Here is a 27,013-nt window from a genome sequence, read left to right on the forward strand (position 1 = left end):
GCCACAAAGGCGTCGAGCTGACATTTTCTTTAATATAGATTTTTATTTTTATTTGCAATTTTAATATTATATTAAATTTTTATATTTTAATATTGCAACAAAATCACAAGATACATATATCGCTTACATTCATTTTGGAGACCGTGCCTGACAACAAATAAATTTACATATTAATTTTTATTTTTATCGGGCACGGTCTCTAAATAAACTGTAAGCGATAAACTAAACTAATATTTAGTGAATTTGTTCACCTTATCGTTCATGTATGCATCCGTCATTTCTTGATTAAACAAACTTATATACTTATGCAATGAATTGTCAATACACAGTTGGGTTTCTTGGTGCACAATTTAGTTTAAAGGGGAAGGAAAGTCAAAAACATAATTTATTTATTTTAATAAAGTGGTGTAAATTACCGGTATCACATGTGGTCATGCTGTTTTGAGAATAAAATACGTATTAAGCTTTAATGAACGTTTGAAGTTGGAGAAATCGTATTTACTGGAGGCTGACATGATGTAGAACTCTTTTGTATTGAAAACCAAAAAAATTAATTATTTTGACGTCACACCATCTATTCCGGTTTGGTTTACATATACAAATGAATGTACACAGTGCTCTGAATATAATTAACGCTGGTTTATGCCTTACTGTTGCTCAAATAATCGACTAAACAAAATTGATAATGTTTGAGTTCACTCCTCAATCTAAAGAAAAAATACATGTATTATTGTATGCATAAATATACTGTGATTTCATCAATATTCGTTGAATACCAATTTTCGAGGATTTCGTTGTTAAGTTGATCCACGAAATTAAATGTTCATTGAAGTGCAATTTCTATTAAGATTTTGTATTGATATGGTCATTGGCCTCGAATTTACGTATCCTTGAAACTGTGATATTCACTTTATCCACGAAAATTGATACCCTTGAATATTAATAAAACCCGCACAGTATGCATTTTCATAAGTAAATGACAGCTGTTAATCTGCTATCATTCAAAGTTGAAAACGACCTCGATTAAATTTTTTATTCCAAGTCAAGTTCTTCGCTAACTGAATAAATGTTATAATTGTAATCGGGATGTTTAAAATTCATTCTTTAAAGTCGGAATTACCATGTCGAAATAACGACGGCAGACATTTGCTATGATACTTGGCATCTGTTGACAATTTCCACATTTACGCGGAGATTTCTCCGACACTAACCTCCGCTTTTAGATTTCAACGAAGATGCTCCATTTGACGTTAGTTTGTAGTTTGCAAAGGTAAAAGAACGGTCTCAAATCAATATTGTTTCAAATTTTCCAGAACTTGTCATTTAGAGCGAATATCATGATTTACTAATACTGATGTTACGTTGATAAGACAAACCGGAATAGATGGTGTGACGTCATAGATTAAAGTTCAATGGCAGCCCCCATGGCGGCGGGAATTTTAAATTAAGCGATCGATTTTCTTGATTTATTCACTGTGCCGGGGTTTTTAATGAAAATAAATACGATTTACAATTCGCCGTTTTATTGGTGTTTCTGTTACAATAAAATGTTTTGTTATATTTTAGAGGAGTTGGTGTAAAATATATTTTTCACCTATTAATTTGATTCATTTGCACCCACTGGCAATATATGACGTTAGAATAGACGCTATTTCTATAATTCCATGAAAATCAGTCAGAAATTGACATTTTTCTTATTTTTTGATGACTGGGAAATATAGAGCGCATTGTGGCAACGCACTTTGAAAAAATTACGCGCTTTCTAAAATTTTTTCAAAGTGCCTTAAATTTGGGACCAAATCAACGCACTTTGAAAAAATGTTTTAATGTGCATAGATTTTGGACCAAGTTAACCCACTTTGAAAAAAATTTCAATGTACGTTAAGATGGCACATCAGCATTTTTTAGTATCGACACTCTTAACACACTTTGAAAAAATATGTATAAATCACAAATTCTGGAATTGAATTTCTAATTTGTTAATAGTATGATGATTTGTTAACACTGGTGAATCTATAATTTACCGTATTTGAGAACGGGGGTGGGGGTTAATCAAAGATACCGGTCAATCATCAGTGCACCATTTACTTGATTACAGGAAGAAGGACCCCTACTCCTAATTTTTAAAAACATACATGGTGTCCTAGAATATCTGATACCATTTGAAATACATTTAAATTAATTATTCCTTGGCCAAAACTTGTAAACTATGACTCAAATAAAACGTAAAGTAGTTTAATTTCAGACATTATGGGACACCGTGTATTATATTCAGCAACTTAAACGCTTAAGAGCGGAGATAGAAATATGCTCTGTTGTAAATTAAGTACATGGAGTGATATTGAAAAAACGAGCTGGCCAAACAATAATTTCTCTATTGGTATGTTAAAGAATCTGTAAGAGTTTCAACATTCTGTTTTTATTTTCTAATCAAATAAATCATTTCAAAAAGAAATTACATTAACAAACATTAAATTATTATAAACTTAAAATGAGCATTAGGATGTGGGTTTGTTTTTTCTTGTACTGATCTTCTAAAAGATCATATTGTTTTTGATAAACATAACTAACGTATCCTTTAATCACATTATGTTTGTTTATAAGCACATTCAATAAGCCAGTTGAAATATCCATTATCAATATTTACAAATCATATTCGTTCTTGCATTGCTCAATATACCAGATAAGAGGTAAATTTGCTGCATACTCAAAATAGGAAAATGCAGTTGCTAAGCAAAGAAATTTATGTCATATTTGGATAATTCAAATCTCCCCAATTGTTCTTTGTGTGTAAATTGTCGATATTATCTTATGAGAAAAAAAATTCTCATCTAGAAACTGTTTATCAATTTAACTGGGAATGCTATGGGTTCTTTTTTAGACGTGGTCACGTGACCCCGTCTATTGGTGAAGCCGAAGTCTCAAACCGGAAGGCACGCGTAGAACACATGAATTGAGTCTACGCGTAAGAATAGTGCAGAACGTTTTCATGCACTTCAGTAAATATGTATTATAAAAACACGCATTAAATCTTTTTAAGTTCTCAGTGTATAAACAAAATTTTATTTAGAAAATAAACAAATAGTTTTATTGATCAAAATATTCTTGCTCGGATTCATATGTGAAATGAGTTACTAGTACGTAACTGAATGCACAGCGCCGTTGACGATTCAGTTGGTGTACGAGCTCATTAATCAATAGAAGAGGTTGATGGTGGAATCGAAATTAGAGTTCCCAAATGCAATGTGCCATTGTTGAAAAGTTGTGAATTTTATATTGACAATCTTTTCACCTTAATACTACCAAACTTCATGCGCAAGCCGAAGTTAAAATTGGGACGGGTTTTACACAGATGTTTTACAAATTAAATAGGTGTTTCATTGGCTTCCAGTCTACTAGTGGTATGACTGCTGTTCGTCTCTAAAGGAATTTTGTACATAGAAAATAAAAAGAAGTCTGAATTTGCCTTCTCGTTCGTTGGCTCTTTAGTTGATTAAACTAAATTTAAATTTTAAACAATGCATTGTAAGCAAAATCTATAAAAGATTATACATTCTGGAAGACTTATACATCATATAATATATACAATCTAATCGATTGAAGAACCAAGTTAAATGTTAATGTTCATGTTTTCCGGCTTAGTTGGAATCGGGCTTGGGGTGAATTACATTGTAAAATAATGCATTACATTACCATTACTTCAAGAATTAGGGCATTAAATTACCATTACCATTACTTAATTTTCTTGAAGTAATGCATTACATTACCATTACATGAGTAAAGTAATGCATTTCCATTACTTTGTGAAAAGTCAATAAGTTTTAAAAAAGTAATTAAAAACTAAATAAAGAGTTTTTGTAAATATTTCATAAATAAAACATGCTTAAAATATTTACAGGTTCATGTTCACTATCATACAATATTGCTGTTGCACTTGTAGTTCTCAAAGTAAGGTTGGTCCCGTAACATTTACACGCTAATGGCGGAGTTGACAATCTCTGTTATTAAGGTCTTCCGTTTCCAACGGAGGACCTTCTTGTTTTCGTTCTGTTTCTTTTTCTTCGCTATTTTTCTTTTTTTTCCAACAAATTGCACGCGATTTCTCAAAAACGACACAACCAATTATCATTAAACTTTCAGATATAGTAGATACTGATCTAAACTTTATACGTAATTTTTTCGTTTTGAGATATTGACGTTTTAGCAATTTTCAGAGGGTCGGCTTGTCCTGGGATCTTTTTCTTAACGATTGAAGATATTGAGTTCAAACTTCCAGGAAATGTAGTCGAAAGATTGTAGATGTGTCTTTAGGCATTCATTTTTGACTGACTCAAAAGGCGCTGAAGCTCGCCTGGACTGGAAATTTGAGATTTGAAAAACGTCGTTATCTTTTCGGGTTTTCTTTTTTATCTCTTTTCTGAAAAATATTTTGTAAAGACATGTATTGTAAAAAAAGGTTCATATTTACTAGACCTTTCATTTAATCAAGAAAAAGGGACTGGCCCCAAAAATTAGGGGACCAAAGGGCTCTACAGTTTTTTATCTATAGTTCTTTGCTGAAAGATATTTTGTGAAAATGTTATAGAAGGAATTATGTTTATCTCACAGTTATGTATCCAAGCAATGTAATGATGTAATCATGTGTTACGTAATTAAGGGTTTTAAGGGGCCAAAAGTCCAAAATTTTGATCACCCATATATATCAGAAAGGAAAAATAATTTGAAATGCTGTACAGAAGAAAAGTTGTTCAGAATGATGTTCTTAACAATATGCAACCTTCAAAATCTCCTCAAACGACTCCTAAAACCTTCTTTGTCATATATCTCCAGGACGGTAACAAATTTCTTAACACTTGTTGAACAAAATGTGTTTAGAATTAAATGTCCTTTTATTTGATATCAAGAAAAAGGGGCTGGCCCCTAAAATTAGGGAACCAAAGGGATCTACAGTTCTTTTTATCTATAGCCCTTTACTGAGGGATATTTTGTGAAATGTTATAGAAGTAAATATGTTTATTTTACAGTTATGTATCCAAGCAAATATAATGATTTCATCGTGTGTTATGTAATTGGGGTTTTAAGGGGTCAAAAGTCCAAAATTTGATCACCCATATCTCAGAAAGGAAAAATATTTCGAAATGCAGTACAGAAGAAAAGTTGTTCAGAATGATGTTTTTAACAATACGCAACCTTCAAAATTTCGTTAAACGGCCCCCTAAATAGGTGACAAGGGATCCACCCCTAAAACGTTCTTTTCCAAATATCTCAAAAACGGTAAACGAAAAAACAAACCAAAATGCATCACGGGAATGTTTAGAAAAGGAAACCGCTTGGTTTCGTCCCCCGAATGATTGGGGTTATTCAACCCGCATGCTATGCATCGATTGTAAAGAAAGCAGACCTTGGAAATATTAGCGAACAAAACGTACATATGTTTATTTGTAATTTGTCTGATCATTTCGACCTGATCATTTCGACCTTTATTTAAAGCGATGTCAAATTCGTAATGCAACCATACCTGGGGTGAAATTTAACATGAGGCGAAATAACGCGGTACCTTTTAATGTCGTTTGTTTTGTTAGCAAATTTTGTACGTATTTTTCTTCATTGAAATTTGGCATAATTGATGGGTAAAACGTATGCAATGTCTATTATTATACATATACTAAGCATAGCCATCGTTTAAAAGCGTGCATAAAATTTGATATAAAATCGGACCAAGCAGCTTTAAATGGCCTTTCATTTGATTTCAAGAAAAGGGGCTGGTCCCTTAAATTAAGGGACCAAAGGGTTCTTAAGTCATTTTAATATATAGCCCTTTACTGAGAGCTGTTTTGTGAAAGGTTATTTAAGCTGAATTAGGTATAATACGTTTATATATAATAACAATAAAATGATTTCCTCTTGCGTAACCTAATGAGGGTTTTTAGGGGCCAATGGTAAACAATATTAATCTTTTCTATCTTAATTGGAAGAAATGAAAGTATTTAAAAAGCAATGTAAGAGAACTTATAAAAAGCGATACAAAAAAAAATTAGTACTTCACTCCTTTTTCCATATCATGTTTTTTTTCTCGAAAATCAAAGTCGATGATGTCATATTTCCTTCTAAAAATCGGACGGAAGACCTCCTCGTTGCTCGCAAAGAGATCGTGTCTAGTTGATGTCTCTGATTTCGGAGTACGACTTTTAATGAAAGGAATGTAGGTGATGCACGAGTTTACACAAAAAAAGTAGTAAGTGGTGAACGGATTTATTTTTACCTCTTAATTTTGCATGAATCGCAAATGAAGAAAATCGTGTCAGATAGGTCGGTCTTAAAAGATAAAATGGCGACCGTGACAAATCTTTTTATTGCCAAAGTTCTTGGAATCTTATTGTAAAAAAAAATATTTCTTACGTCAAGTGCTTGTGTTTGTTATCGGTATACAAGAGTTAACTTTGTTTGTTAATTCAGCAGTTTTAGAGTTGTCGGTGTTTTCATAAAACTTTTATTACGGATACCGTCCGACTTGTGGATTTTCCCTTGGATCACAAAATTGAATAAATCTAATGATTAAAATTATCTACTTTGATATAGTTGTTTGATTTTCCCGGTTAGTAGTAATTCTTAAAATTTTTCCTTGGGGTCTTGTTTTACATAATATACCGTTGTGTAAATTTTCTAAAATTATGAAGGCCGGGATTGAGTAAAATTTAGACAAAGTATCAGACAATTGCAAAAAAGCCGAATTAACATAGATTGTAATAACTAATTCAAACTCATAAATTTTGGAAGCATATTCGAGGAAATCCAGGACAATTTCAAGACCCCGTCTTTCAGTTCTCTCAGTACTTTGATTAAATTAAGCTACACAAGGTTAAAACAATCATTTATTGTATATAAAAGTATCAATTATTTTGACTAAACCCTGAACAATTTTTTTTTCAAAGTGCATTAATATCGAAGATATCAATGCACTTTGAAAAATTTGTTCAAGCATGTGCTCAATGTTTTCTGAAAGAAAAACTGCTTGATAAGCAAAGCTGTTTTATGATAAAAATGCAAAAATGGCGGGAAAAGGTTGTTTTTACGATGTCATTTTTCTAAATTGTGGGCAGTTGAATCAAAATGAACATTATGTAAAAACATCACCGATATATCTAGAAAACAAAGAATTACAGTAAAATAATGATGTTCATCATTTTGGGCCCATATCATATATATAGTCCTTTGTGAATCAATCAGTAGTGAAAGCTTTATAATCATGCATTGATCAATGCCATAAAACATTTTTTCTTGATGTATCTTAAAAGATATTAATGATTTTTTAATAAGTAAATATTTTCATATCTCATGTAGGAAGAGGCAGATTGCGGATACCGGTAGTTATAATTAATTTCTAACCCAAGTTTATTTCACATCTGAGCTACAGCCATCAGTGGTATGAAAAAAACCATTGTGCGCTGCCAGCATGCGTTGTTTAAATGTATCAAACAGAAAGTTGGAGTCGTCAATGGCCACCGCGGAACCTCAGACAGAGCCAGCCACAGATGGGTCATTATCAAAATATACAGACTTTTGAAAAATGTAAAACATGTGAAAATTATTGTTGAAAAAATTACTTTGATTGCAAAAAACACATTTAACAAACAATGAAGTATAACATCTAAAAATTTGCAAACACTGGATTATACCATTTGGTTGATAATTAAACTAAAATTTAATGAACTGTGAAAATTTTGTCAGTGGTGTAACAGGCATATAGTATAGGAAAAAATTCTTAAATAAAATAAAATAATTCTTTTAAAATGATGGGCATAAAATTTATATCAACAAACTTCATTTAAAGTTATCAGAATTAGATAACAGAAAATATTTGACACATTTTCATAGTGACCAACATAACAAGTCTTGATGTTACTCCACAAATTTTTAATTTGAGCATTATAAAGAACACAAGTGGATTTTTCTTTTAACGGAACATAAAAAAGACATTACTATAAATGCACTGGTGTTTTCAAATATACATGTATTATTGTCAGTTAATTTTATTTGGAGAAAAATGTACATGTTACACCACTGATTAATATGTTTTACCACTGACATAAAAGTTACACCACTGACCTAGCGATAATAAATAAGAGATAAGCGTGTTAAATTTTGTAAAATAAACTAATTTCTATTTTTGATTGCATTTAAAACATGATAAATTTGATCTTAAATAAAAGTTTTCGTGCCTCATTCTTTCATAATCTGAAGATAGACACACTGTTACACCACTTATAATCATTGTTACACCACTGACAGAAAAAATGACATGTAGATGTTTTTTTTTTACATGAATTCACTCATTCTTTGATGTTATATTTTTACTATTGGTATCCACACACTTTTATCCACCTTGTACCGAGTTCGAACTTTCTTTGGCTTATCAATCTCATAAACAACATCGTCAATGCTATACCAGCTCATATCAATCATACATTTTGGACAATAAAATTGAAATGTCTCCAATTTTCTCCCAAATCTATGCATACAACGCATATACACTTCCTCTTTGTCTATATGTTTGTTGAAGCTTAGCTAGCATTTGTTACCTTTAAGCATTTGAAAAATTTTAGTAAAATATAATAGGGAATGTGAAATGTCAGTGGAATAACATATCTTATAATACACTATAAGTCATTAAAAAATTCAATTTTTTTATAAAAATAAAATATAGATAATTTCATTTCTTTATTAGAATAAATTTGTTTTTACTTTGATCTTTTAATCAAGTAATTAAATGGGTAAAACATAATTAAAGCATACAAAATGTCAATGGTGTAACAGATAATGTCAATGGTGTAACAGGTCTCATTTTCCAGATTAAGAAAACACAATTGCAATTAAATGGTCAAGCTTTCTTTTCTGTGACAGTGTCTAAATTGTAAAACTGATAAATAACAATTGTTCAAAATGCTCGAATATAAATGAAATGGAAGAAAACGTAAAATAATTAAATAATGTCATGTGGTGTAACAGTTTTGTCAGTGGTGTAACGACAATTTTTGGTTACACCACTGACCGTTATACCACTGATGTATCCATAGTAAGTGTAGCAGTATGACCCAAGAAAACAGATACTACGCAAAGCTAAATAGCCTATGTTATAATGTGATAAACATTCATCATTTATGTGAAAAACGTTTTTGTTCTTTCATAATAGAAAACCTTAAATAGCACGTTATCCAACTGACACAGTTTACATTGTATTTCTCTGTGCAAACTAACATTTTCTGCCATATTTTCTATCACAATGATGTCATCACTGATACATTTATCTTTTTAGTAGCAGGGAATGATGTCACTATGATCTGGGGAATTCCAACTGTAGTACAATATTATTTACTTGATGTATTTTAAGATATTCTTATATAATTTGCTTTGTAACACCAATGACAAAATGTTTTTGTACAATATATCTCATCAAATTCATTGTTTTTAAAAGAGAATTTGTTAAGGAGCATAGCAGAAATTAAAATATGAAAGTTGTTTTGAAAATTAACAGTGATTTTTGGAATAAAACATCAATTTTATTGAAGATATTGTAGGTTAAAGACGTTTAAAAAATTTAATGACAGCATAAATTCACTGAAATCTCATAACAATAATATTTTTTTTTATACTTTAAGCAGTAAAATTGTCGATTTATTTGTTCAACAATAAAGGTTTAAGTTTCTAAAATCCAATGGTACTGTATATATTCCCCAGAACACTATTTTTCCCCCTTTAAATTGACACTGACGCAAAAGGCTGCATATTTTGATAATGACCCAGATGTGTTTGATACAATGTAAATTTATCAGAGCGTGAAATCAATGACAACAACGTGGACGGTTTTGATTTGACACAGATGTCTTACCAAACCCACGGGTTAAACCGGACGAGCAAATATCGTACAACCACCATTTGATTCCTCGTATTTTACTGCCTCTTGTTTGCTTTGTCTGAGTGAACCATCATTCAGTCCATTTTTTTATGGCAGGCACGTAGCATCGTTCTTGATAGTGGGAGGCCAGACTCATCCAAGAAATCTTGACAAGAAAAAAAAGGGGGGGGGGGAGGTTCCAAAATCCTGAAAAGGGGGATATACTTTTCACTGCAATTTCACTGTTTATTTCCTTATTTTTAATTCACTTTAATTCTTTTTTTGTTTGTAAACTAAATAAAAATATTTGCTGCGCTGCCCCCCCCCCCCCGATGCTACGTGCCATGTGCCTGTGTGGTCCTAGTTCTCTGTTGTCTCGGGGATTTCCCCTTGACTGTGTACTTGACCCAAAAAAGGAGGAGCTATAAATGCGTTTAAAAAATAACAGTCTTATCTTAATCCCAAGAGGAATTTCCTAACCTATTGAATAATAAGCTTTAAAAAGGACCAAAAAAGAAGCAAAAGACTCTTTTTAACGAATTTTCAACAGCGCAGAATAACAAATCTTTTCTGATAGAAGGTATCTTTTGTACACTCTTGCCGGGTATTTTGATGATACCGACTTCGAACAAAAAACTGCATTTCCTGTCTTTCATGTTGGCAGTATTTGTTTTAAAACCCTGAGCATGGCTCTGTTAAAGTTACATCTAATCTAAACCTATTTTTTAATTTAAAGAATAATAATTTGACCCCCCCCCCCGAAATCTCTTGAAAAATTGTATTATAATTATATATGTATGCATCGAATATGTATCTACATATAAAACAAATACCAAAATCATTGCTGCTAATGGATCAATCACTCAACCAGTAATTATGTAAATCATCAACAGAATTTTTTTTATAATTGTGTGATCTACTAGTTATGGAATTAATTTTCGGTTATGCTGGAGATCGAGTGTAAAAATAAATTCGCAAAGTAATGTTTTATCATTGAATATTTTCGTCGGTTAGAAAGCTTCATCTGTAATTAAAATTGTTTAAATTGACTTACCAATTTCTTGGCTGACTTTTTTGTTTGATGTAGAATATATATGCATTTTGCGATGATGGTTTTGTGCAAATATGACAAAAAGATTTTATGATTTAAAAAAAATGAAAACTCCTATAAACGCGCTATTTTAATGGATAAATAAAATGCGAACTTTTGCATAAAAGTCTTTGATGCCGCAAAAATGGCTTGCGTCAAAAACTTGCATGATGTTATGTTTGGTTTTTGTACAATCTATCGCTTTTTATGAGATAAATTCATCTAAATTTCAAAAATGATAACTAAAATTGAATAAGATTTGAATAACTATAGAATTTCAACCCTTATAAAACAGGGTTGGAGCAGTTAACGCTTTTATAAAATAATTACATAACCCAAAAAGTATGCGTATACATACATGTTGTTATGAACACACAGATAAGATGTTACTGTTTATTCAATCGATATTTATTTCTTTACAGTGTTTTAAACCCTACCTATTTTAGCCTGAAAAGATTTAGGTTAGGGTTCCTCGAAACACCAAAATATTTAATGAATCGATAAAGAATCTTTTTTTTAATATGATTTCATTAAACAGACACCAAAATCGGGTTTCAATTTATTTATTTTTATTTCTATTTTTTTTTTTGGGGGGGGGGGGTATTTTTTCTGTGATATTTGAAAAATTGTTTTGACTGCAAACAAGATAATTTAGTAAGTAAGAAGTACTAAGACGATGGCTTCGCTTAGTGTAAACCATAGTTTATTATAAATACAACGTACTATATATATATATATATATATATATATATATATATATATATATATATATATATATATATATATATATATATATATATATATATATATATACACACACACACACACACACACACCTGATACATAATTAAGCAAGGATTCGGAAACAAGTAAACACTTTTATTAATCCGTTTTCTTGAATATAACTAACGCACGGGTTTGCATGCATATCATATGATATCGGACATTTACGAAATAGATACATCGACACGCCGTATTGTTGACATAACCAAGCTTTAAGCCTAAAATAATGCTATTAATTCCCCTACACTCTGCTTAGTTAGAAAAATCTAACTGAAAAATCTTTAGACGGGCCTGAACCACAGTTAAAAGGCCTCCGATATGTTCACCTGTAATATGTTTTACGGTGCAACCGTTGGGACGAGCACAGCATGTGATCAAACAATGAATTATAATAAATTAATAAAATAAAATTAACAACGTGAAATTTGAATGCCAAAAAATAAAACATACCTATTTTTCAGTAAAATTCATTATTCATAGTTTATAAGATTTGTTATGATTTATTTATTTATATGTAGAACAATAGTTTAATCTAAGATACAATGTTGTTAAATAATCAAGATTTTAATATATAAATATTCATTGCACTGCATCTCCTCTTTTAAAGTGATTGTGATAATGATTGATTGATTGATTTCCCCCTTTTTTTTTTGCAGTAGACATTTTTTCTTAAACTTACATATAAAACTTGACTCATCATAGAGCTCCCCCCATGCTAAAATTTTTTTCATTTTTGTCAATTTATACATAGAAAATCGACTTACCATGGATTTGCCCCTCCACTTAAAAAAAAATAATGAATGTTTAATTTTATTTTTAATTTACGCTTAAAAATATTTGTTTATCATGTTAAAAGAACATGGTGTTGTCCCCCCCCCCCCCCCCGCATGTAATAAATGGAAGTGAAAATAAAGAAACCATTGAACTGCTAAAGAGCTGAAGGATTAGAATTTTCATGATTTATTTTTCTTTTTGCTTGCAAAGATTTTTTGGATGAGACTGCCATCCACCCACCCACCCCCTTTAAAACAAGGCGGTGCTACGTATAACGTTACGTTTCAGGAAATTACCGTAATTATAGTGAATAAAATATTTGTGAGCATTCATCCAAATTAGTGCAATTTACAACTGTTTCCTGTATCTGAAGAAATGTCCTTATTCGTCAGCTGTTCTTTATCTTAGCCTTTGCAAGATTTTAAGAGGATTTTGGTCATTTCAGCAGATTTACAATAACTTCAATTAGGGTAATTTCCCCTTATCAGTGCTTATTGTGACGTCAATGCTGACGTTGGTTTAGTGTCGTCTTACTCTTTAAAACTCGCCATGAGAAATAAAAGTATGCGAAGTATACTGTTTTATTTACTTAAAAAGCATGATGTTCTTAAAATTACATCTTATAAGCTTTTCAACGGTTTTACTTTGATTCTCGGGAGAACGTGATGTTGGAACGTGAGGTTGGAAACCATTGGTACTATGAATTGTGGGTCAAAATTTACTGACTCCGAAAAAATATATCGGATCAATGTGTAAACGTTTGTGACGTCACATGATTATTTTTGATTGAAAGTGTACTGAGGTGAACTTTAGAGGTAACATTGACTGTATGTCGCTTACATCGTTATTGTTTTTACTGTCTAAATTTGTCTTGCTGATTCTCGTGAGAGTGTGAAGTGATAAAAATTGCCATGATTACAGGGAACTACTGGGACGATTAAAACGATGCATTACTGGTCCGATTTACTGACGCCAAAAAAATCCGTTGAATGAATGTGCAACTAGTCCGAATTTTCTATTCACACACGCCTTGCCGGTAGAGCTCGCTTCGCGCCGGCGCTGCGCTCGCTATTAATGTAGCAAACAGTTGCAGAATCGCTCCGGACCGATTTTGGAGAAAATTATTGAAGCTGCATTGTAAATAACAGTCAAATTATTCACAAAAAACCATTTTGAGGCTGTAAATATCTTTCATCTTAAAATTTATTTCATACTAATGGAGAATTCAACACCAACTTTTTTCCTTGCTTTCAGAATTTACACACTATGTTGACATTTGGAACTTTCGGGATTTTTCATATTAAATACACTGAGTTAGAGTTATCTCCCGTATTTCCTTTGATGAATATATGACAAATTTTCAATGAAAATTTACACGTTTTTGTTGTATCAATTGTAGACGTGAGGAGGCTTTCCTAACTATATCATCTATGTGCAATGCCCACTGTCCGTTGTTTGAAAAGTTAATCCAAGATGTTTATGCATAGACACTTCTGGTATTAGATTTCCATTAAAATATAAATTCGGATGTTGATTCCAGTGTTGTTGTTTTTTTTTAGTTATGAGGAGAGACTCGGTTTTGGTTGGATTGAAAGTAACAAGGCATTGTTTAGCCCATATTTTGATTTTTTAAGTCGCTGTTAAGAACATGTCCAGCAGATTTAGGGTCATCAACATAACGTAGAGCGTTGTGTCATCAGGAAACAGTCTAATAGATGGTTGGATATCAGAAACAATGTCGTTAATATAAACTAGAAAAGTAAAGGCCCTAATATAGATCCTTGTGGTACACCAGATTTTATAAAACCCCAGTCTGACTTTTCCGAGTTGAGAACTACTCGATGTTTTCTGTTGTTCAAATAACTTTCAAACCTTTTTGATAACACTGTGCCAAGGTGGCATTTTTGAAACCGCTTAAGAGGCAGTTTCGGAAAAATCCATACATACAATATGATAGGCCATTGTCTAGAAAGTATATAACCACGTTTGTTTTCAGTGTGTTTCACCTGAAAGATGAGATATTTACCTTTAAAGATTAATATCCCATAGGAAAATTATAATTCCCAAAGGAGAAATTATTTTCCTTCAGGAAATATTGACAATCCTATAGGATTTTCTAAAAATCCTAGAGGAATTATATTTCCTGAAGAATAATGGTATTTCCTGTGGGAATTTGATTCTGACAGGCAGTTTTTTTTATAGGAAACTAATATCTCCTTTCGGTTCCTACCGGATTTTATCAAATTCTGTCGGAATTAAAATTCCTGTTGGAAATCTTGTATTCCGATAAGAAAATTTCAAATTTCCTGTAGGAATATTGTTTTCCTATGGGAAAAATTATTTTCCTGTAGGAAATTATTTTGAAAGGTAAATATCTCACCTGACAGGTGAGTTATGATGATAACAAAGGTGGTTGTAAACTCTTTAAGCAATGATTTATCATTTGGCATATTTGAATTTTTCGTTATAAGCTTAGACGGGTGCAAAAATGCCACCTTGGCACTGGCATAATTATCCGGCACAGTGTTTAATAATGATCCAGATATTCCCGCGTTTGCAAGTTTGTACAGTAGGCCCCTGTGCCATACTCTATCGAAAGCTTTGCTAATATCACAAAATACAACTCTGATTTCTTTTCCGGAGTCGAGACCTTTGCCTATGTCATTGTCATATCTATTAATTGATTAACTGTGGAATCACCAAGTCTGAAGCCTGATTGATTTTCACAAATGATATTGAATTTCTGGAGATAGTCGTAAATGAAACGTAGACACATCGTTCAAAAATTTTGCCAGTATTAGAGAGATTGGAAGATAGCTGGGCAAGTCTTTGGTATTGTCGTCGCTTGACTGCTTCACAAAAACTGATTGGTCATAGAAGAAGGTAGTTTTCGTGTTTTTCAACCCTACAAGCGTTCTGTATTGTTTAAATGCCACAGAACGGGCAAAATGAGCAAACACTAGCGGAGGTCATTGCACACAATGGGTTATACTTGTATCTGAAAACTGGGCCATTTTACCATTAATACCATTGCTGGATTTTGTTTTTCGTTGCGGAATATGAGAACTTTTTTTTTGTACATCCTCATAGATGCGGAAAAATCATAAAGGGTACCTCACGTCTAGGTTAAATTAGTAAACTTTTAACAAATGACTCATCGATCATGGCTTGTGTACAGTGCGACATCCGCAACATCACCAACACATGACATAATCTAACATACAAAATGAATTAGGGCTTACGGTGATTTATCGGGGGGAGGGGTTACTCAATTTTAAGTACATGTATTCCTCGTGTTTTTAATATTAGAGAAGTTCAAATTCCAAAGGTTTGTGATAGTTCCTTAGGATACAATGCCATTCATATCCATATAGATAATGTAATAACAATAAAACTAAGTGAAAGTTAGTTGTTCGTGTTGATTTCCTTTCCGAGTTACACTTACATATGCGCTTTATTTATTTATTTATTTATTTATTTATTTATTTATTTATTTATTTATTTATTTTGTCATTGCCTTTTATAAGGCGTATACACCAAACAGCCCGATTGGCTGAAGATTGAAATAACTAAACTATAAATTTAAGAATTGAGTATGGAGCCTTCGGCTCGGTGGTTTTTGTAATTATGTATACGTAGCTCAACCACTGTATTAACCTCGAAAAACAGCAGTAATTTTATAATGGCACAAATCTTAATCAACTGGAAAATTATAAAATTATATTAACCTAGAATATACTAGTATAATTTTATTGAGCACTTAATTTGCTGGTTTTTGTAAGAGGCGCTGTTTTCATTAACACTATTATTTGTTTTCTTATTTTTTCTCAGTGGCAGGAAAATTACCATATACCACCGCTAGATTACAAACTATGAATTTCTCGAAACTGTTAACCCAAAAATCATTTTTCGTTCCCCATTGAAATTTGTTGGTTTTACAGTCTTCCGTGATGTAATATTGATTTTACAAAAATTCATAACCATACAAAATCATGTAATGAAATATCTATTTATTGATAAAAATCGACAGAGGTCAAGAGTTTACTAAGAGAGATCATTTTTATTTTTTCAAGTGAAAGAGTGATTTCGAAATGATCATCGTTCGGTAAGCCGTTACATCATTAGATACCTTAGAGCAATATCTGTGCACAATCAGCAATTTCATCTTTAAGGTACATGGTATATAAAGAACCACATGCAGCAAAAGAAAATATTAATGTCATATCTAGTAATTTTAGTTGATTTTAGGCAAAAAGGATAGGTCTATCTGAATATCAAATGATTCAGGTTGCCTCGAAAACGACCCCATTTAGTTCATGATGTCGCAAAAATGCAGATTTTACGCTGATGCTAATTCCTTAAAATATTGTTTTTATAAAATATTGTTTTTATAGAACACAAAGAAACTATGAATTGGCAATAAAAACAGCGCATCAATGCTTCTAATTAGCATTAGATTCCTGGATTGGGTAAATTAAATTACTATCTAAATAATGATAAAAAATATAACTTCAAAACACTATTTTCAGTGGCGTAGATACACAATTTAAAGTGTTTAGAAGAGATGTTAATTGAGGGAAAATGTGAAATCCGTATACAAACACATGAGACCACGCTTGAGAAAGGGGAAACTACATTTTAGTTTGAATTTTGAATTTAATTTTTTGGAAACGCAAACGTGAGCATTGTTACAACGCACTTTGAAAAATTTCGCACTTTGAAAAAATTTTTCAAAGTGCGTTATATTTGGGACCATTTTAACGCACTTTGAAAAAAAAAATTTCAAAGTGCGTAAATATCGATATATCAACACACTTTGAAAAAAAAAATTATGTCGATTTCTTAAACTTTCAGATAAAATTGGTAGTAAAATAAATTCCTGTTGAAACGTCCAAGACACACATAAATACATCATCAATATATTAATATTTGTCTATATAATTTGAAAAATGTCGTATCATTACTTAAACTGTGTGCAAATAATAAATTGTCTCGCCTTAATATTACAGTAATAAGACTACGTAAGCAATTTAAAATCAAAGTACTGATGAGAGTTTACGAGTTAATACTTTCTGGCTCAAGGAATGGATATTTGCCATTTACCTACTGTGTAGATAATGTGACTCTTGACTTAGTATTTAAGTATAAACATGCGGTTTTTTAGAGCAGTAATTGTAAATCAAATTAATTCCTTCAAATTTCAACTAAGACATAAATGTCAATAAGGCATCTATTTCTTTGGTAATTTTTTTTTTTTTTGGTGTATAAAGAATACCTTTTTAAAGAAACAAATAGCCCTCGCTCATTATTATTCTATAGATCTATATTTCAAAAATCCCTGTCTACGCGATTCTTGGGTCGAGTTCATATTTTTCTTTTCGAATTGAAGGGCTATTTCAACAGAAGTAGCCGTCAAATTACTTAGAATTAAATGTTTTATATGTTTTAACGCAATTGGCTAAAATGAAAATTCAGTATAAAGAATGTTAAATTAGGATTTCAAAAATTAATAAATTCTTTTAATGAACTAAAAAAAATAACGACTGAATTCAATTCCAAAGCTAGCGACCTTATACTTAGACATCATAAACTGGGTTAGAACAACGTTTTTAACGTTTATTAATACATTCTTAGATTGTTTAATAAAAAAAAAATCATTGCTTTGTAACCCGCGAAGTTGGGAAGGGGAAGAAAAATAAAATATATATGTGCCCTATTAAATCTTTTTGTTTTTCTTTTCAATGGACGCAGCAGATGCAATAATCCCATAAATCCATAATTTGTATCTGATCTCTGATAAATTGGCAAACACAAATCATCAGGCCTCTAGGAGGAAATGAATCCAGCGGTAGGATTAATGTTCTATGTAGGAAGCTCATCCAGTATAGATCAGCACATGAGAAACGTTCTTGTCAATACCATCTGACGCTATTATCTCCCTTGCTGAAAGAATGGATCGCCTTGTCGCTTCATCGAAAACGAAATATCAATTAATATTTCATATATAAACACAACTAAACATCCAAATGTTTGTAAAAAAAAATATTTTTCAAAGTGCGTTAAGTGTCATGATGTAAACAAAATGTTGGTCTACACTCATAACGCACTTTAAAAAAATATTTCAAGGTGCGTTGATTTGAACCAAAATTTAACGCACTTTGAAAAAAAAATTTCAAAGTGCGTTTTTTTTTTGTCCAAAACCACTAAAGTTAAAAAAACAAAATCTAGTTTGATAAAAAGCATTTACATAAATTTACATACATACGATCGCAATGCCCTGCGTGTATTTCACCAAGATAGAAACAACAGGGAAAATTTCATCAAAGCAAGGGAAAAAAAATAAAAAGTATGTTTAGTGAAAACAAGGTGACGGTACAAGAAACATAAGGGCAAACAGCTTGACAATTACCCCAAGGGAGTTCATAGGATATTTGAACGTAAGAAGACTACTAGGCGCCCACTAACTCCTGTTATTTCTTCCAGTATTTTAATGACCTTTGTAATGATAACTATACAAATGAACCTGATATGGCCAATGGTGGTTTTGTGACAGAAGAATTAGTCTTTTTCGAACTAGATAGTTATATTTTTGACGACGCAGTAGCAGGCATTTTAAATGGTTTAAAATGTGGTAAACCCATGGGTCTCGATGATTATTGATTAAATACTTTGTAAAATTCAAGTTTTTGTTCAGCCTTTGTTGGTACGTCTATTTTAATTGTAACTTATATTGTACTGTCTTTCTGAGAGCTTGGTCATGTGGAACTTTGTACCAATGCACAAGGGGGGGGGGGGCTACTAATATTGCTAATAACAATAAAGGAAGGGAAAGTAATCTTGCTAAGATCTTTATATCCGTCTTAAATATAAGGCTGTTAGATTGGTTCTCTGCAAATGATGTCATATCTGACGCAACGTTTAGATTTAAACCAGGTTTGGTACTTTAGACGCCCTATTTGCACTACATTGATTGTTTTCATATTACACATCAACATGGGTAATAATGTTGTGGTTATTAAAAGCTAAATAGAGATATTTCCCCAGATAACACAAATCTTTATTATTTTGGATACTTAATTGTATTAATTTATAAACAGATGGTTTTTGCCAGTTATATTTCTTAATATATTTTAATCGGATTTCTTTATACTGAGAACACTTTAAGACAAAAGATTGCTTTTGCACTTTATAATCAAAAGTTTCAAAGGGTTCATCTTTTAACTGCATCCTGTTAGTTTGAAAATTTTCCCAGATAGACTAAATAAACCTTTTACAGGAGCATTGGAAGCTGGGACTGAAAGATTGTTTGACAATCTTTATATTAGGATATATAAAGTGCTATAATACAAAAAATACATGAATCTTGTATTTTCTATCAGCCCAAACTAATATAATTAATATAAAACAGAGAGAGAGAGAGAGAGAGAGAGAGAGAGAGAGAGAGAGAGAGAGAGAGAGAGGAGAGAGAGAGAGAAATTATTTTTAAATGGGTTATAATATATAATATTGGAAGTGATTTTGATTTTCATCATGGATGGACAGTGCATTCTGTTGCTTTTAAAGATGCATGTCTGTCCTCTACTCTATTGGGACTTAGTGAAGGGAAGGGGATTGGGGTGTTTAGCACTTCTTATAACAATAGACTGTTTTGATACTTATATTATCCTGGGGGCATAATGTATTGTTGACACATTCTTTATTGAAGTGCAAAAGAGTAAATTGTTTAAAACCCTTAATAACAACAATCTTAAAGTGTTATGAAATTGTGCTGTTATATCTTGTAATATTAACAATTTAAAAATGAATTTTTAAAAATCTTTTTAATTAATACAACTAAAACATTTTTACCACAAGAATGATTTTTTCTTTTTTAAAATAAATTTAATCAAAAACAATTTTAGCTATTCATCACATTTTTTAAAGTGAACAAGCATAAATAAGCATAGTAATGCAAAGTTATGCTATGTAATGCCAGCATTACCCTAGATTTTGGAAAGTAATGAATTACATTACCATTACTTGTAATGCTAATTTTGTGGCATTACACATTACTATCATTACTTTGAAAACATGTAATGCATTGCAAAGCATTACTATTACATTAAGCATTACCCCAACTATTTGAGCTAATAAACTATACTAACTGGTTTTAATAAAAAAAATTGTCATGGACGGCAAAATTACCTCAAATGTGCTAACTTAGCGTCCATGACAACCAAATTTTACCAAAACTTGGTTAAAATACACGACAATGATAATATTATCAAGATTAGCTGCGGCTAGGTTAAGATGTGAGCTGAGTTCTATCATAATATAAAACAAATCCTTAATACACCATGCACAGAAGAAACAGAAGATACAGTTTTAGATTATATACATGTACATATTTATATCCAACAAGCATTATTCCTTCTATTTCTTATGGAAACTTATAGCACCATAGAAACAGCCAGACTGAAATCTACACGCCCCGTTTATCGATTGGTCGAAATCTACAGCGACTGAAACTGACAAGAAAATGACAGGACAGATATTGAAACCCCCTGTTTATCGATTGGTCCAAACCTTCAACGAACTAGGAAAAATCACGGACTGCACGAAATAATCATGACGATGTCAGAATCAAAGCCTCACTGGAGACGATTTGGCTGTTTCTTTTAGCTAACGTACTTACGTACATTAACAGTAATTTAGTAAATTTTACGTACTTTTCATAATAAATTTATCAATAAGCTAAAAGAAAGATGTTAATATAAACAATAAAATACTTTCTTTGATGATTCATTCGGGTTATGAAGGTAGCGAAGGTAGCAAAAAATAACATAACCCGCTAACGCAGGTTATGTATTTTTTCTGCAATGTCGCTACCTTTCATATCCCTGAATGAATCACCAAAGAAAGCATTTTATTGTTTGATTAACCTGCTTTTACATTCCAACATTCATTCGAACTGTTTCCGGATTCTAGAAACAAATGCAACGTGCCATTGTTTTTCTCAAGAAGTTTGAATTGTCTGCCCATATTATGGTAATTTTTATTCGAAATTCATACCTTGCATATATTTTTTTTTAATTTGCATGCCAAATAATTATCTCTCGTCTTTTGAAATTAGTTCGAAAAAAAAATTGTGAAGTCAGATTTAAAAATATAACTCTTCAAATCAAACTCTTTCCTGTCCGAAGATAAGAAAAAGTTGTCATGTTTTAAATTTTGTATTTACTGAAGGAAACTAAGTGATTAACAAATTGCCCTTAATTTTAGCTATTTATTATTAGACTGTAAAGAAATAATTAATTTTTTCTTATGCTTTAAACTTTGAATATTTCCTTATATTTTTATTTAGAGCTCTTCTGAAGAAGAAGATTCATAGAGGTTAAAGGCCTTGACCGTTGTTCGTCCAGCCTACTTCATTACTGTTAAATCACGGTGTAGTACCTAAACGGCTGCTATTGGTAATCAAAGTACTGAAAGCCGGGCTCTTTTGGTGTGTCTTTATGCATATTGTGTAGAAAAGACTGAAAATCTCTCTCTCTCTCTCTCTCTCTCTCTCTGATTGAAAAATTCACAATATTTTTATGCGACTTATTAATTTTGTATAGCCGAAACTGCTGCAGTCTCTTACAATTTGTGTTCAAAATAGCTTGAAATGGTCAGTTTTCAATCTTTTGCGTTTACCATGGAATCCCGTCCCCATAGCAACCGTTTAAGGTGGTCTTGCGTCTTTATTCACCAAAGGGTATCAAAATACGAAATATGAAGAAAAAAATCGCTGAGTATGCGTGGCCACTAAATTTTATATTTATGGAGAACTGATCTTTAAAAAAAAAAAGAATCATGCAGGATTAAAAAAACTAATTTGATTCAATAATTAGGGATCTTAGTTTTTAATTGTGATTATTAACTTAGTTTTTAATTGTGATTATTAATTGATTTCCAGGACAAACAGAATTTTGCTAGCTTTTGTTCTACTCAATCTGTAAACACATTTGAGTAAAATAACACTCAAATCTAGGCTTTTTTTCTCTTATTCAATGGTTAATAGACACGTATTCCTGTTAATGTTTAATTTAATAAAAACATCCTCACGACAGGTAAAAATTAAATAAAAAATACATTGTGCAGAATTATCATTTCATTTACGAAAAGATAATAATATCCTAGGAAAGACTGATGTTGCCACCACAGGCACGTGACGTTATATATTTTTCTCATAATGAAAAATAAAAATGAATACCCTATACCTAATAATACGCGTGTATTATTAGGTATAGGGTGTATTTTTATTACGAGAAAAAAATATAATGTCAGGTGTCTGTGGTTGCCGTATAAGTTTTCTTATCCTTTAAGTGTAACGAAAAAATTGAAAAAATTAATCTGGATCTGCGTATGTCCAAACTTCCACTTTTTGCCAAGCTTTGATTTTAGCGTGATTTCTTTATAAATATTATATTAGTCACCCACGTAAGAAATTTTTCCTTATTTTGTTACTTATCAGGCCATTCAGCAAATTACATTTATTATCAATTACAATAATTCCTTACATGTTCCATGTACATGGATTGTTTTAAAATACCTGATTTTGGGACACTTTTCGTTGATTTTGTTGCGTGACCCATGAAATCTATCGACTAGCAGCCGTTCAATTTTCGAATAGAAATGCCGAACGCCATATTTTACCGATAGCAGCCGCGTAGGTACAACATCGTGTATATAAAATGGGGGGGGGGGAGTGAGGTTCGGACCATTTGGACTATGGAATTTGCATTTAGTGGATAATTAATTAGAACGCCTATAGATGAGAATCGAGGGTAATGCAACTTTTCCTTCTATATACTGACACAAACTTGTTCAAAGGACATGTAAAATGTGAACAAAATAAATGTGTATATATGATACAGAAAAAATACAAAAACAGACCCAAAATAAAGCCTGTCGGCGCCATGTACTGATTAATTTGACCTGTTCCTTCCCGAACTCCTCGAATATATAAAGATATGATTTATTGAAGGACAGCGTTGCCAGTGTAAACAAAAAGTTAATCTTTCATATTCATCAATATCTGAAGAAACTTGTATTGTTTTAGAGGAATAAATGTACAGGTATCTATGCAAACAACAACAATTGCATGAGAGCACTTTATACATACACGTATTTTTATTAAAATACGATTTCACCTATGCAAGGTGGGTATCCTAATCTACATTAATTATTATTACTTGTTTGATATGAATCTAAACAATTATGGATAATGCATAAAAAGCATAGAGATTGAAAAAAAGAATGGAGAGTTAGCAGTGTAACATTTTTCTTACCTTATTTTAACATGACGTAGTCAACTGTTTATAAAATGAACACAGAAAACTGATAACAACTATGCATAGCATTTCTTTTCAGAGACTTGGGCGCTAACTGGGAGGCCTTGACTGCGCATGCTCCGGGAATTAAAATTCATTTTATCCAATAAGCTTACGAAGAGTCAACACATGTTGATGGTGTTTTAAGGTTATATGCACATGTATATTATCACAGGTGTAGCATTAAATCGATCATTGGCTCGCGTTTTTAGGACATAAGAAGGTACGTGTTGCGCTTTGAGGGTCGGTTGACTTGCACTGCTATACCGACACCAAATGCAAACAATGTATGTCTCGTATCTAATAAAACGTCCCATAAATCCAGTACCTTAGAAAAAAGAGGATTGATTTGACAAAGGATTTTCCAACTTTTCCCAAGCATCGTTTAACCGTTGTGACCGCTGAAAGATTTGCTCTCACTGTCAGCGCACACCTAATTATATACATCACGACAATAGACAATAGTCCAGAAAGTTAAGATTTCATGTGCTTATGAACAGACTTGATGAGGAAAACAAGTATTCCTTTTATAAAGGAATGATCGGGATGAAATACCATTGGTCAACTCTGTTAATATTATATACGCTACATGCAGTAAAATATATATATAACACCGTTTTAATGATTTCCGAAATGGCAAGGCATGAATGAACTTACACTTAGTAGGCGAATCATACTTCCGACTAATATTCTTAAGCATGTGAAAAAAACGTGATTTGAATCATTATGTATGTAACCCTATAAATGTTTTATTTTCAGGGTAAAATGATAAGAGTAACGTTTATAGTAATCTACGTCTATTTATAGATTTAAATAAGGTTGTCATTGCATAGTTAATAAAATAGTGCAAAGCGCAATATTAATGCATGTGCAAATAGTTAAATTTGCCGGATGCCTCATATGGACACAACCGTGATTGGCCGAAGCCGATAAAAAAAAAACCCGAAGTTTATTATGTATATCAAACAATATGTGATCATGTAGAATATCAGTGCAAGATACTTATCTTTTAGTTGATACATGCAAGTTCAATGTAATTCCGTTATTTGAGAAATGCGTTTAAGTATAGACACCTATAGTTTTTTCATCATTCCATGGGAAAGTATATTGTTTGGCCAGCTCATTTTTTTTCAATGTCACTGTATTAAATACAGCAAAACTTATTCCTTACATGTTTACTTCAGTTGGCTGAATATTAAACGTTTGGAAAGGGAAAATAATGGATAGGGAACCCTCATCAAATCTAAGGAGACGGTCCTTTCTTGAAAAATTAAAATTCGCCTAATGTTCACATGCGACTAGCCATCGCTCGCTGAGCTGTTGAAAAATCATCAAATTTACTGCCAAGATAGGGGTGGGGGGGGGGGGGGGGGTTTAATAAAGCTTTGCGAGGTGAAGTCAGGTATATAACAATTTTAAATGCTCCAAATATTAAAACTAAGTCATGTCTTTAAACAAGGTTGCTTCATAAATTATCGGTTTATTCCCCGCACGGCTTCTCGCCAAAACAAACACCTAATTATTTTATGCAATTATGGGGTCCTCATAAGGGGCACAGGTAGACTTTACCTGTGTTCATCTTCATTCCAATAATCAGTGAAAATATTGTTAATTCATTAGAAATTAATGTATTGGTATATTCCTCTTTTATTTAAAAGCTTTGATTAAAAGCACTTTTACAAAATTTCGGATTTTTATTCATTTTTAAAGAAATGAAATATATCTAGAATGCCTCCGGTTTCTCCAAATATGGTATCATAACCATTTCAAAATGTTATCAAACATTACATTTTCCAAAATTTAGATTTAAATATCAAGAATTTGTTTCTTTTTCATTATAATTTTTATAAAGAAATTACGTATGGGAAAAGAGAAGTGTTGTGTTTTGTTGGTAAATAAAAATGTTTTGAGAAAAATGATCTGTAACAGTTACTTTTGAAGGATAACATTGTAACATACTTTGACATATCTATATATAAAAAATATTAACCAGTTCATTATTTCCTTTAAAAAATCTTCACCAACAGCTCTAACATAATAATTGTCCTGAAATGCCCAAATAGCCCCAGATTAAATAGTTTTGAATTTAATATTACCATATAATAGAAGGACGCATGCGTGATTTGAGGAATGGTGACACCAAATTTTTTACAGGTGAGATTAGTAGTGAAATATTTGGATTATATCGCACTTTAAGGAGTTCATATTAAGACTAAGTAGTGATTAGATGAGACCCGCGCCCGTCCGAAGAGATTCTGGAGGTTCCAATCAAAAGTAGCCAAAGAAACAACGAAAACGAAAGGCAGAATCAAACGTAAGCAGTGAAGTGTAACACACAAAAGTAAGTGTCATGAGTAGATCACAGAACAATATTTACAATGCAAACAATGATAAAGACACACGGAAAGACCTTATCCCGATATTTTCCACTCCATTAAACAATCAAGAGTGCACTCCAAACACTCCCAACAATACATACCAAGCATATCAAATACCGCACGTGCAACAGGTGCCCGTGATGAATTACAGTCTTTCATCTATAGGCCCAGTGCCCCCTGTGCAACATGTACAACAATATCAGGGTAGTATGCAACCGATTAACTACGATAGCAAAATTGACAACCTGGCTAAAACTCTGGATAAAGTTTTTCAAAAATTAAACAAACTCGACCAAATTGAATCCAGAATCAGCAATTTTGAAACCTCAATTAAATCTGTAACAGCAGAGGTGCATGACCTAAAAGCAAAAATGGCTGAAATCGAAAAAAACGTTGTATTTACAAGTGAAAAATTTGATGAGAGAGAAAAAACATCAAAAGAACTAGTTACAGAAATGAAGAAATCAAAAAAGATAAATGAAAATCTAGAGAAAGAAAATAAAGAAATTAAAGAGCAATTGACAAGCATTACAAACAATCTCAAAACCCTCAAAGATCAACACCTAGATTTGCAATCAAGATCAATGAGAGACAATTTAATATTCACGGGGATAGACGAACAAAGGGAGGAGAGTGCAGATATGTGCGAGCAAATGCTAAACAAATTCATTGAAGAAAAACTGGGGATCACGGATGAAATTTCTTTTCATAGAGTCCACCGCATGGGACGAAAACAAACAAA

At 31.8% G+C, this 27,013-nt stretch overlaps 1 protein-coding gene across 1 annotated transcript in view; it reads right to left on the reverse strand.

Moving 5' to 3' along the window:
- LOC105347653 (uncharacterized) overlaps positions 1 to 24,013 on the reverse strand; it is a 32,980-nt gene extending 8,967 nt beyond the window's left edge. Inside the window, exon 1 of the mRNA XM_034471783.2 lies at positions 23,852 to 24,013. The gene's annotated coding sequence lies outside the window, so the exon portion shown is untranslated. The remainder of the gene's footprint in view (positions 1 to 23,851) is intronic.
- Between the last annotated feature and the right edge of the window lie 3,000 nt (positions 24,014 to 27,013).

Source organism: Magallana gigas, chromosome 8 (genome assembly GCF_963853765.1).
Source record: "Magallana gigas chromosome 8, xbMagGiga1.1, whole genome shotgun sequence".
NCBI classification, from domain to species: Eukaryota; Metazoa; Mollusca; class Bivalvia; order Ostreida; family Ostreidae; genus Magallana; species Magallana gigas.